Source organism: Peromyscus eremicus, chromosome 4 (genome assembly GCF_949786415.1).
Source record: "Peromyscus eremicus chromosome 4, PerEre_H2_v1, whole genome shotgun sequence".
NCBI lineage: Eukaryota > Metazoa > Chordata > Mammalia > Rodentia > Cricetidae > Peromyscus > Peromyscus eremicus.
The window spans coordinates 128,235,428-128,249,912 of record NC_081419.1 but is presented as its reverse complement, the minus strand read 5'-3'; positions in this window follow the sequence as shown (position 1 = coordinate 128,249,912).

Here is a 14,485-nt window from a genome sequence, read left to right as displayed (position 1 = left end):
GGTACTTTCTGTTGGTGGGATATACCAAACTCTCAATGCTATTCCCTTGACCTTTAATGCTCTTTCTCTAGGACTGAGACTGATTCTTCCACTTCTTCACATGGCTGGATCATTGGCCAACTTCGGCACCTGACCATCTCCTTCTTTGTCTATTTTAAGTCAAATTGTCAAATTGTCCTGCTTTCTCTATCCTAGCCTATTCTTTCTCTGCCCCGCCCCGGTAAGGACCAAACCCAGGGCTTCATGCATCCTAGACAAGCCCTATATCATGAACCCTATAACCAAGGAGGCACCCCTCTTTGTTTTGTTTTGAGGCAGAGTCTTGTACTGTCCTAGACTGACCTGGAACTCATTTGGTAGTCCAGGCTGGTCTTGAACTCACAACCATCTTCTACCTCAGCCTTTCAAGTGCTGAAATTTTAGGCATGAACCACCACCAACTCAACTTGTTTTGTAAATCAGTGTGATCTCAGACTCAATATGTAGTCAAGTATAATCTGAAACTGCTAATCCTCCTGCCTCTCTCTCCCAAGTGCTGGGATTACAGGCATGTGCCATCATACCCAGTTTATGCAATATAGGGGATCAAACCCAGGGCTCTCGGCACGCTAGGCAAGTGTTCTATCTACCATTGACCAACATCCCCAGCCTCAAGAGACATGTTTTTCATAAGCTCTCAGATTACTGTGATTTGTGAGAAACACTAATTTGGTTCTTCCACCCTGGTTCCATAGATAAGGAGACCAAAGTGCAGAGTAGGAAGGAGGGTAGAAACCTAGGAGTCCAGGTCATTGTACTGCTCTCTCCATTGTAAGAAAACAAACTATTTACTGGAAAACAAACAACCAACCGGGAATGTGAGTCACAGTGGCTACCATTCGTTGGGTGCCTGCTATATGGCAGGCTCTGTTGTAGGTACATTATATACATTTAACCCTCTTTAAAAGTGTAGCTCAACCGGGCGGTGGTGGCACACACCTTTAATCCCAGCACTCAGGAGGCAGAGGCAGGTGGATCTCTGTGAGTTCGAGGCCAGCCTAGACTACAGAGTGAGTTCCAGGAAAGGCGCAAAGCTACACAGAGAAACCCTGTCTCAAAAAACAAAAAACAAACAAACAAACAAAAAACGAAAAACCAAACAAACAAAAAAAGTATAGCTCTTGGGGCGGGAGTGATGACTCAGCAGTGAGCAGTAAGTACTGCTCTTTCAGAGGACCAGGTTCAGTTCCCAGAACCTACATTTCAGCTCACAATTATCTGTAACTCCAGTTCCAGGCAACCCAACACCCTCCTATGGCCTCTGAGGACTCCTGTGCATATATGATGTCCATAACACACACACACACACACACACACACACACACACACACCTTTAAAAAGTTACAGATCAGGGCCGAGGGAGATGGAGATGGCTCAGTGGTTAAGACACTTTCTGTATGAGCCTGAAGACCCGCATTGGATCCCTGGAACCCCTCTAAAGAGCTGATTCTGTGGTGCCCTTCTGTAATCCCAGCACTCCTATAGCAAGATGGGAGTCAGAGACAGAAGAACTAGTCAGAGTGCAGGGCTCAGCAAGCCTGGAGTGTACACAGCACAGCAGCAGAGCCCTGAGAGACCCTGCCTCAGCAAGGCAGAAGGAGAAACCCTACTCCCAAAGATGTCCTCTGATCTCCACACTCACGCCACAACACCCCCCCCTCCCGCCTCTCTCACACATACAGTTAAAAATAAACAAATTTATAAAAAAAAATCTACGTAGCACAGTGGTGGAAATAAAAACTGCAGAAGTACGGCAGTGGAAGGAGTCAATCCTAGACCTAACTCTGCACTTTTCCAGGAGTGGAAGGGAAGGAGGAAGACCGGCCTGAGGAGTGATGTTGCATACCTGCATGCAATTCTAGCGCCTGGGAGGCGAGGCACGAGGCTCACAAGTTTGAAGCCATTATGAGCTACACAGTGAGACTGTCTCAAATAAGACAAAAGAACAAAAAACAGTCTCCCACGGCAGAACAAAGCAAGCCGCCAAAGAACCCTTTGCAGTCCCAGCATTCAACATGTGAAGGCTGTATATAGTTCAAAGCCATCCTTGGCTGCTGCATGAGACTCTGTCTCAAAGACAAGAACAAGAGCACCCAAAAACCTCTATGGACTGTAGTTTGCTGCCCTGGCCAAGTCCAGCTTATTGTGGAAGAAACTAAAACAGAACCAGAACAGCTGTTCTTGTCCTAAGGCCTGGATTCCTTCAGTTCCATTCACAGTGGACGCTGTCTGTCAGATGACTGAAGAGGAGCCAGCAAAGTGACTCTACTTCTGCCTCCGCTGACTAAGGCTGCCGGCGGGCTGTCGGGGATGGTGCTCCGCTTCTGGGAAGCGAGCTTCCCTGGCTCCCGCAGCAGGGACTAGACTGAGTCAGAAATATGTCTGCCAGTAGAGAGGCCAAATCTGGAGTCTGCAGAGTCTGCCATTCTCGGTCTTCACAAGGAGAGAGTCTGGGAGGTCTAAAGGAAGGGGCTGGCTGAGGGAAGGAGAGACCTCTCCCTCTTTTGTAGCTGAGCTGGGGCAGCGGCGTGGGAAGGAGGAGAAGGCTGTGGATACTGACCAAGACTTTCTCCCTGACCAAACTTCAGCTAGGTTCCTCTGAGCCTGTTCTCAGCTAGGCTTTGATCTTGACCTCTGGTCCAGTTTTAGCAAGAGTTCTGCTAAGTCAATTTCACAATCGTCCACTGTCCGCTACCTAAGTTCCTAAGCTCCTTTGGCCTGCCTTTAGCAAATATTCCATTATGTTAGCATGAATCCCCTTACAACTGGTGTTTCCTCTAAGGCAGTGGTTCTCAACCTTCCTAATGCTGCGACCCTTGAATACAGTTCTTTATATTGTGGTGACCCCCAGCCAGAAAATTATTTTCATTGCTACTTCATAACCTTAATTTTGCTACTGTTATGAATAGTAATATAAATATCTATGTCTTCAGATGGCTTTAGGTGACCTCCAAAGGGGTCACAACCCACAGGTTGAGAACTGCTGCTCTAAACTGTTTTTTTTCTCCCTGTTATCTCATCTTCCTCACTCTGCTCTCTTCAGTTGCCTTTGCTGTGTTCAGAGTTGAGCACAATTCCTCTCTTCTACAGCAGGGCTATTTTTGTTAGTGCTAGGGACTGAACCTAGGGCCTTATGCATGCCAGGCAAGCACTCTACTACCACATAACATCCCCAGATCTCTTTTGACATTTTTTTTTTATGAGACAGGGTTTCATTCAGTTGCCAAGGCAGGACTTGAACTCACTCTGTAGCCCAGGCTGACTTTGAACTTGTAAACCTCTTGACTTACTTTCCTGAATATCTAGAATTATAGGCCTTAGTCACTAGGTTCAGACTGAAATACTGTTGGATAAACTCTGCCTTATCATTTAAGGAAAAACCAGAATATTTTTTCTTTAACAACATTAAAATTATTTATGGTCTCTTGAGCAGTATTTCTATGTCCAGACTAAATAGTGACTAAACTAACTAGTCTAATCATTGCATCTAACAGATGCCAAAGGAACGATGCTAATGGGTGGTGTGATTGTTAGAGGACACAGGCTAAGTAACCGACCCTAATCAGAGAGGGCCTTTAGCAGGATGGAAACTCACAGAACTCCCTTGCTGCCTGGGAGGCAAAGGCAGCCTGACATTGCATGGGTCACACATTAACCAAGTCCCGCGCTTCTACCCAGAGAAAGAATGACTCCTGTCATGTAGCCTAAGTCACATATGGCCCTCTTTCCTCCTTATATCAGGTGGCATGAGTCACATATTAACTGAGCCTGCTTCCCCCAAATGTAAGGTCTTGCTCTCCCTCAGAACCCTTCAAAAGAAGACGCCTTGTCAAGTGATGGTTTCTTTACACCTGGAGGCGGAGGCAGAAGGATCTCAGTGGGTTGAAGGCCATACTGGTCTATATAGTGAGTTCCAGGCCAGCCAGGGCCACACAGAGGAACCCTGTCTCAACAAATAAACCAACACCACACATACACACACACAAAGAGTAGACACCTTGCTTTGGCAGCATTGAAGTTTTTTTTTTTTTTTTTTTTTGGTTTTTTTTTTTTTTTGGTTTTTCAAGACAGGATTTCTCTATGTAGCTCTGGCTGTCCTGGAACTCACTCTGTAGCCCAGGCTGGCTTCAAACTCACAGAGATCTGCCTGCCTTTGCCTCCCGAGTGCTGGGACCAAAGGCGTGCACCACCACAGCCCGGCACCATTGAAGATTCTTACTTCAGACCCTGTTGTACCATTAGCTTCAGCATTAGTAAGTCTCTTGCCTGAAGACAATTGGACTTAGCACCTCTCTCTTTAATTCTTCCTCCTCCTCCTCCTCCTCCAAACCTGACAGCGATGTTATAAAACATATATTGGATACCTGCATACAACCCTTAGGTCTCCGAATCTGCAGAGGGGAGTGTTCTTTTGTAAGCCGAGTGCTGACTGGTCAGGAAGAACCAAGGCAGGAGGCCAGTGCTGGATCTTTTGGTGCTGTGCCCTCCCTCCTCCAGGGAGGAGGGAGGGTAAAGGAGAGGCTGGCCAATTAGTTAATCGCTCATACTGATGTAAGAAAAGCTCCCAAGGACAGGGTGCAGAGAACTGCCCAGCTGATCACATGGAGGTTCCCAGAAGGTGGCACACCCGGAGAGGGTATGGTAGTTGTGCCCCTCTCCCCCTAAGTCTTACCCCACACATCTCTTCATGTGCCACCCATCAGTATCCTGTGTGATATCCTTTATAATAAGCTGCAATCTACCGTAATAATACCCCTGAGTTCTGAGGAGGGCTTGTGGAAATCCCAACTCATTGATGGATGGTTAGAGGCCGGGCAAAACAACCTGAGGCTTAGGAATGGCATCTGGACGTGCCCTTACCTGTGGGACCTGGCACTGTCTCTAAGAGTGTCACACCTGAGCTAGAGGACGCCCAGTTGGGTGTCTACTTCAGAATGGTTAGCTTGGTTGGTGTGTGGACTGTCGCTCCGGTCTTGTGTGGAGTTTTGAGTGAGCAAACAGGAGAAAGCGAGTCTGGGCTTATTTTTTCCTGTGTCCTCAGGTGGTTGGATGTTAGACACATAGTCTGCTTCAGGGTTCAGCTGAGGCCCCTGAGTTCAAAGTGCAGAGACGGTTTGAAACTGTGGCCAGTTACCCAGGCAGCTGCTTGTTAGTGTGGAACCTGTCTCCCAGGTCCCAGACACTCGTTCCTATGGAACAAGGAACACACTGCAGGTAGGAGCTGATGGAATGATTACGCTCTCTCCAGATATTCCCTTCAGCCTGCTTACCTATCATCTTTAGAAATTAACGCCGGGCGGTGGTGGCGCACGCCTTTAATCCCAGCACTCGGGAGGCAGAGGCAGGTGGATCTCTGTGAGTTCGAGGCCAGCCTGGGCTACCAAGTGAGTTCCAGGAAAGGCACAAAGTTACACAGAGAAACCCTGTCTCGAAAAACCAAAAAAAAAAAAAAAAAAGAAATCACGCTCCCGCCCTGTTTCCCAGGAGTCATGCTATCTTCTGATTTTCTGAGTTCCATTTATTTGTTTGGGATATAGTCTTAAAGCCAAGGATAACCTTGAACTTCTGATCCTCCTGGCCTCGACCTTCCAAGTTATGGGCATGTACCCTGTATCCTGTTTTGGTTTGTTTTGTTTAAGACAGGGGCTGACTATGTAGCTTGGGCTGACCTGGAACTCACTATGCACACTAGGTCAGCCTTGAACTCACAGAGATCTGCCTGACTCTGCCTCCCAAGTACTGGGATTAAGGGTGTTTACCACCACACCTGGCTCCATGTCCAGTTTTATGTAGTGCTAGGGACCAAACCCAGGGTTTCATGAATGTTAGGCAAAATACTCTATCAATTGAGCTCCATCACAGCCCCTCTGAATTCCGTGTACTTGGAGTGTGTTCTGAACTCCCTCAGTGTGGATGAAAATTATCCAGTCTTCTTAGCTCCCCATGACTTCACAGCAGAAGGAGGGGAGGAGGCCTTGATAACAGATGCAACTTCCTGCTGGAAAGAAGGCAGAGCCCGGGAAATGCAGCTGAGCAAACCTTCAGAATACATATGGGACAACTCTGGAGAAGGCAGAAAGGCTCCCAAAGCCCTGGAAACGGGCTTTCTGGAGTAGGTCAAGATTCTCTTGATCTATTAAGGCCTCCCTCAAACAAAGAAAACCAAAAGTGACATCGATGTGTCTACCATTTAACTTCTCACAGCCTCTCCACAGGAAGCAGCAGAACCAATATCCAATGTCTGTGAAACATATCAGCCTCGTCCACAGTTGCAGACATCACCCAAACTTTTGTCTAATGGACAGTTAGGCTAAGTGGGTATCAATTCTAAAACATTCAACACATATGAAGGAAATGGCACGTTGGAATAAATGACATTTTGGTGACTGGCTTTGACTCTAATGAATACAAGGTGAGCTGATTTACAGGCAGATGGATTCCCAGATGCTCAGTTTTGCTCTGTCTGAGTGGGTTGAACTCAGAGCCTACAAGCAATTCTCTGAAGAAAATCTGAAAAAGCATTCATACGTGACTCTGGGTCAAGGTTGACACTTTGGAGTACTTCTTAGAATAATTTGCTTTTTCTGTTTTTCCTGGCTAGGGAAGGGCAGAAGCAGGGTAAAGAGAAGTGAGGAGCATAAAGGACTGGTCAGCAAAAAGTTACTTTGCATCCTTTATGGTAATCTCTTGACAGCTCTGACCTTCATCCCTGAATCAAATAGATTTTGTTTAACTTTCCAAGAAATGGGTGGCTAAGTAGTTCTTTTGTTGTTATAGAAGCAGATCAAATTGTCAACTGAACTCATCTGTACCCCATCAAGGAGTAGGGGCCATCTAACAGAGGGAGCTTGCCACTTGTTAGGTATTTAAAATATAAGAAAAAGCACAGGGACAAATAGCCAGACTATCGGAAACATATGAACTGTGAGCCAATGGCTGAGGAGCCCCCATGGAACTGGACCAGGCCCTCTGGATAAGTGAGACAGTTGATTAACTTGAACTGTTTGGGAGGACCCCAGGCAGTGGGACCGGGACCTGTCCTTGGTGCATGAGCTGGCTTTTTGGAACCTGGGGCCTATGCTGAGACACTTTGCTCAGCCTGGGTGAAGGGAGGAGGGGGCTGGACCTGCCTCGACTGAATCTACCAGGCTGGGCTGAATCCCCAGGGGAGACCTTGCCCTGGAGGAGGTGGGAATGGGGGGTGGATTGGGGGGGAAGGATGGAGGGTGAGAGGAGGGAAGACAGGGGAATCTGTGGCTGATATGTAAAATTAAATTAATTATAAAATAAAAATATTTATTAAAAAAAAAAAAGAACAAGAAAACAACCGGTCATACTATAAACATGATTTCAAACTTCACTCTGTCTCAAGGGCAAGGTACTGACTGGTGGGTCTACACTGAAAAGAGGTAGATGAGCAGCAAGCAAGGAGAGCAGATTCTTCTGAAGCAGCCCAAGGAAGGGGCGCTGTTTATTTTATAGCCAGGTCTCCAGCAGCCCAGGCTGTCTGAAAGGGAACCCCAGAGAAGGAGATAGAGTCCTGGAAGGCAGTAGAATAAAGAAAATAGTTTCCACCTACCCACAGTACAAGTGACTCAGCTCCGAATCAGCCTCTCTGAGGGAAGCCAGGCCAGAGCAGCTTCCCTGTCCTTGGGTAGCGGAGGAAACGATCACTTTTAAAGCCCCCAGAAGTCCCGGTGGCTGCCCTCCCCATCTTACCCTTTTGCTCCCAGCCCAGTGAATGCTGTGGGTTCAGACTCACCCCAGTGGCTGCAAGTTTTGTGGTCTGCTCACCCTCTATTTCTCCTGAGTCTTAGGAATGGAAATTGGTGTTGACACGGAGGTTAGGAGAGGATGGAAGAGAAGTGGTTGATCTGAGGTTACTCCATAGGCACAGTTAATGAGGGTTTAATTCAGAATTAACCCCAGGAGACACAAGAGACCGAGGCCTAGTAACTTAACCTGGAAAAAACGAATCCCACCAAGGCAAGGCTTGGTTGAGCTTCTCTGGGAGATTCTGGGTGGGCGAAGAGCAGTGGGTAGAGAAACTAAATCAACTAGATAGGCAGATTTGGCTGAGGCCCGGCCTGCCCGATTGGTAGTCTCTCGGGGGATTATCAATATTGGTCTCATAATTTTAAAATTTCTACAAATTTTCAGCACCGGAGGAGTAGCTCCCATGCTGACTCCGTTAAGGATTAGGCTGTGGCTGGCCTCTCTTCTCTTGGTTTTTCCTTGAACCAGCTAGAATTTATAAGGCCACAATTTAGGACCCTCTCGATGATGTGAATCTTTTCACTTGTTGGTTAGTGTTTTGAGACAGGGTCTCATGCAGCTCAGGCTGGACCAAGGGTGACTTTTCACTCCTGATCTTCCTGTCTTTACTCCCCAGGTGCTGGCATTACAGGCATCACCACAGGCCAGATGCAGATTACAAATTTTTTTTTTCAAGTTTGAGGTAATTTGTCAGGAGCCTAGAATAATAAATTCAGATAAATTTAAAAATGGAGTTTTAAAGAAGGACATGAGAATCTCCCCTACTCTCTCTCTCTCTCTCTCTCTCTCTCTCTCTCTCTCTCTCTCTGTCTCTCTGTTTCTCTCTCCCTCCCTCCGTGTATGTGTGTGTGTGTGTGTGTGTGTGTGTGTGTGTATGTGTGTGTGTGTGTGTGTACATGCTCTTGAGTGTTCATTCACGGAGGCAAGAGAGTGACTTTATGCACTCTTGACTTTCACTTTTCACCTGGATGCTCATGTTTGCTGAGAGCATGTCACACACCAAGCTGTCTCCCTCCCCCATGACCAGCGGATTTATTTTTCTTTTTAAAAAGCTTTTTCTAATTTATTTTTATTTTACGTATACAAGTGTTTTGCCTGCATATATGTTTGTGTACCATGTGTGCTCCTGGTGCCTGAGGAGGTCAGAAGAGGGTATCAGATCCCCTGGAACTAGAGTTATGAATTGTTGTGAGCTGTCATGTAGGTGCTGGGAACTGAACCTGGGTCCTTTGCAAGAGTAGCAAGTGCTCTTGACTGGGGAGACAACCCTGCAGCCCACAATCCTTACAATATTATTTCTTGTTATTGTCTTCTTGGTATGACTAGGCTCTCCAGGATGCTGTTAAAATAAAATTTGTGTTAATTTTAACAAAGAGAATGCTTTCAACATTTTATAATTGTAGGTAGCATAAGGAAAATGTCTCTACAATATATTTTTATGTGAACATCTCTCCTTAACGATTGTGTATATGTGGGTAGAGTATGTGCACATGTATGCAGGTGTATGTGTATGTGTATGCACGTGTGTGGAGGCCAGATGCTCACCTCAGGTGTCTTTATCTCTCTTGGTTTTTGAGACACTCACTGAACAGGGTTCTTGCCAGCTCAGCTAGAACTGACTGGCCAGTAAGTGCCAGCGATCCTCATTTCTGCCTCCCAAAGTACCAGGGTAACAGATGTGCATCACCACACCCAACTTTTCCATGGGTGCTGGGGATCTGAACTCAGGTCCTTATGCTTGTACAACTATCTCCTCATCACCCCACCCACTTTCCCAAGTGTTTCATGTGGTCCAGGCTGTTCTCAAACTCCTTGTAGTTGAGGGTGGTCTGAACTCCTGCTACTCCCGCCAAGTGCTTTGGTTGTAGGTCTGTGCCTCCACTCATCTCTTTTTATATGAACACATCCTTTGTGAGATTAAGAAGAATTTTTTCTATTGTCTTTAAAAAAAAAATCATGAACGGGGGCCAGAGAGATTGGCTCAGGGGAAAAGTCATTGTTACCAATCCTGACAGCTTGAGTTTGATTCCTCAACCTACATGGTAGAAGGAGAGAATCGCCTCCCACAATTGTCCTCTGACCTCCACATCTGTGTCATGACACATTCCCTTGAGTGTATACACACACACACACACACACACACACACACACACACACACACACACAAATAAATAAATGTAAGAAAAAAATCACAAATGGCCAGGCTGTATTGGTGCACGCCTTTAACCCCAGCACCTGGGAGGCAGAGGCAGGCGGATCTCTGTGTTTGAGGCCAGCCTGGGCTACAGAGTTCCAGGAAAGGTGCAAAGCTACACAGAGAAACCCTGTCTTAAAAAACCAAAACAAACCAAAACAAAAAGACAAAACAAAACAAAACAAAATCACAAATGGATGTTCTGTTTTTGTTTTTTAGTTGGTACATTCATGTGATTTTTTTTCCTTTAATCTGTTAATGTGGCAAATTAGGTTAATTTGATTTCCTTTTTTTAAACAGATGTTACAATCCTAATACAAACTCATGAGTGTAGTGTTAAAGTCTTATAGATTGCTAGATCTCATTGTCTAGTATTAAAAATAATTTCATTTACTTATGAGTGGAAATGACACACGCTTTCCTTTATTTCACTATTGTTGTTTGATTATAGTCTCAAAGTTATGTCACCTTCATAAAATGAGCTGAATGTCCCTTGCTTCATGAGTAGGATCGAACCCAGAGCTTTTTTGCACACAAGGCCAGCCCTTTACCATTGAGCTGATTTCCTAGGCTTGTCTCTCCTTTAAAGAATTGTTTTAAAATTCAATTGTGTGTCTGTGTGTGGGCATGTGTACAGGGGTGCAGGTTCCCTTGGAGGCCAGGAGTGTCTGATACTCCTGGGGCTGAAGTTACTGGAAGTTGTGAGCTGCCCAACGTGGGTGCTGGGAACCGAACTCAGGTCCTCTGCAAGAGCTTTTTTAATTGCTGAGCCACCTCTGCAGTCCATGTCTTTTCTTTACATTTTCCCCCTAGAAACACTGTATATGAATATATTATATATGTAAAGACTGTATATGCAAAGATTGTATATGTATGTAAGATTTTTTCTTTCCTGAAATTTTAGTAGGACTCATCAATCTAGGCTGATCAGAGTACATTGTTTAGAATGCAGCAAGATATTTTATCCTATTACTCAATTGATTTTATTGTCATAAGACAATTTTTCATTCCTCTGTTTTTGTCTCTTTCCAAATTTGTTGGCCTGAGATAATTGTGCTGGTCCTGTTTAACCTCTTTATTACCAGCATAGGATGTCTAGCAGCAAAAGGCAGTGGCAAGGGGGCCAGACTTTTCTGTTTGAGTTTTGGTTGTGTGAAACAGAGTCTTATTCTGTGACCCAAGCTATTCTAGAATTCACTGTATAGCCCTGGCTGGCCTATGCTGGGATTACAGATGTGATCTATCATACCTGGATATCTCTGTCTCTCTCTCTCTTCTCTCTCTCTCTGTCTCTCTCTTCTCTCTCTCTCTCTCTGTGTCGGTGTCTCTGTCTCTCTCTCTGTCTCTCTCTCTGTCTCTCTCTCTCTGTATTTTGTTTATCTTGTAGCTTGGTATTTATGCACAGAAGCAGTGAAATCTTTAATAATTTATAATGGTTATTTTATTTTTGTTCCCCTCCCACACAGGATCTCATGCATCCCAGACTATCCTCAAACTCTCCTGAGCTTCTGGCCCTCTTACCTCTCTGTCTCTTGTGCTAGAATTACAGGCATGCACCAATCTTCTGGTTAGTTTTTTGTCAACTTGACATAGCCCGGAGTCACCCGGGAAGAGAGAACCTCAGCTGAAAGTTTTTCTTTTCTTGATTAGATTGGCGTGTGAGCACATCTGTGGGGCACCGATCTGACAGGTAACTGATGTGGGAGAGCCCAGCCCACTGTGGGTGATCCCATTTCTACAGACAAGAGGGCTAACCGAGCGTGAGACAGAGGACACAGTCTCCAAGCAGGCATTCCTCTGCGGTTTCTGTTTCGTTTCTGCTTAAGTTCCTACCCTGACTTCTCTATGATGGAGCCCTGAGAGTTGTAAGTTGAAATGAACCCTTTCCACTCCCAAGTTTCTTTTAGTCATAGTGTTCACCACAGAAGCAAGAAAGCAAACTGGAATAGTCACCGTGCCTGGTTCGTGTGTTGCTGGGGACAGAGCCAGGCCTGCTGCGTGCTCGGCCAGCACCCGCTGCTGCGCTGCATCTCTTTAGCTAATTTAATTGTATTAGAGGTATTTTTAAAACGTCAGTGTGTGACTTTGTCAGTTTGCCCTTCTGTCCATTAATTGACTTCTTTCATATTACTCTTTTTCTTTAAGTTTATTCTATTATTTCTCTCAAGTTCATACCTTGGATATTTACTTCATTAATTTAGAATGCTGTCAGAAATGGAAGGTAAGTATATGTTTTAAACTTTATTAGATATTTCCAAATTGCTCTCCTAAAGGGTTTGTACTAATTAATAACTCCATAGGAGTGTGTGAAAGTTTATGTTCCCTTACATTCTTGCTGGTATTTGGGATGCCAGACTCCAAAGTTTTCACCATCAGCTGTGGTAGAAGTTTGCCTTATTTACCACATTTCTAATGCTTAGCCCAGGGCTTGTCACAGCACAAAGTCTTTGTTAATCTTTACTTACTGAGTGCATCTTCAAGGAAAGAGAGTTTATAGTATAAAGAAGGATTTTATGGTAGAAACTGTCCTGAGATGGGCTGGGCTGTGCAGAGAGCCTGGTCCTCTGGAAGAGGAGCAAGTAACCCACCACCGAGCCATCTCTCCAGCCTTGATATCCCCAAGACTTTATCAGCATTTTGCCCCCTGGCACTGTGGATCGCACTCTAGCTCTTGAACATACTAGTCAAGAGCTTCACTGCTGAGCTACACCCCAAACCCTCTCTCTCCTTTTCATTTTAAGATAGGGTCGTATTTAGTTGTCCAGGCTAGTCTTGAACTCACTCAGTGCCTCCCAGTACGAAGGTTTGGAAACATAGGCTGAAACATGGCCTGGAAAGGCTGTAGGAGAGAAGTACTAGTAATTTAGTAACCTAGCTAAATGCTAGAGACTTTAAAGTGTGAATAAATTCTGAGTCTTAAAGAGATCCTATAGACTTCAAAGAGTGAGACTCCTGTTGGGTTAATGGTAGCAGTGAGCTGAGGGAAAGGATGGAAGCATGAACTTTAGGGCAGGCTTAGCCAAGGCATAGGGAAGCAAGGGGCATGGGCCAGAGGTTGTAAAACACAGATGGAATTCTAAAGAAGGTAGGACAACATTAAAGCCACCTTAGATTACATTGTAATTGGCTAGTGCCTTGTCCCAAATGGCACTACGATGACAGAGGTCTCTTAGTACCTTGATGGTCTTGGGGATGACAAGGAATTTTTTGATCTTGATAGTAAAAAAGAAGGATTTATTATTTTTAAAGTAAACATCATGATGCAACATAGCAACTTTACATCAAATGCCAACTATGCACTGAGAGAAGTCAAGAAATATAATGAAGAATTTTAACCAGAGCAGCAACAGAATAATAAGTTTTTCTTTTGCAAGGGTAAAGGCATCAGAAATTAAAAAACAGAGACTAATCCTAGCCCCAAACCATCTTTGGAGCTAATAAAGCAAACCTAATTACCACAGCATGATTTACAAATGCTGTAACAGTAGAAAACCTAGGCACCCATTTACATAAATCCTAGTGTTCAGCAGGCATTATGTTAAGTACTGAGGACAGGGATATAGAGGTGATTTATTTTCTACATTCTAAATATTCACTAGCCAATTGGACCGAAAGCCTAAAGTAAATCTGAACAGAACTTACACTTAAGCTAGGACAATCACAGAGTGTATTGTACCGAAACATGATGTTTCCAAAGCTTTTAAAAAAATATTTTATTTTATCTTTAATCACATGTAAATGTGTGTGTCTGTATGTGAATATGTGCTTATTAGTGGGCATGCCAGAGGAGGCAGAGGAGAGTGCTGGAGCCTCTGGATCTAGTTAGAAGCGGTTGTGAACCACCTGACCTGGGTGCTGGGAACCAAACCCTGGTCCTCTGGAAGAGGCACAAGCACTCCACCACCCAATCATCTCTCTAGCCCTGATGTCCCCAAGACTTTATCAGCATTTTGCCCCCTGGTACTGTGGATTGCACTCCAGCTCTGGAACATACTAGTCAAGAGCTCTACTCCTGATCTGCCCCCCTCCCCCAGCCCTCTCTTTCCTTTTAATACGGAGTTTTATTTAGTTGTCCCTGCTGGCTTTGAACTCACTCTTATCGCCCATGAGCTTGCAATCCTTCTGCCTCGGCCTGCCAAGTCCAGCATTTATCATCTTTCACGTATTTGAAATTTGCTTAATGACTTTATGGTGTCAGATTCAAGACACTTCAAAATAAGGTACAAGGGCTGTTATACCCTCAAACACTGAATAGCAGTTCTCTCCACTCTGTGTTTGCGCCCGTGGCATGGTGTAGAGGCAATGGCTGTAGAATGTGTGGCTGTCTAGGCTCTACTCTCCATCACCCGGGTTATGGATTCTGTAGCTAAAGCAGGCATCTCGAGACTCCTGCAGCAGGGTAAGGTTTAGGAATCCCTACAGCAAAGTGATAAAGTCTGTAAGAACTGTGAAGATATGGGCTGGAGAGATGTCTCA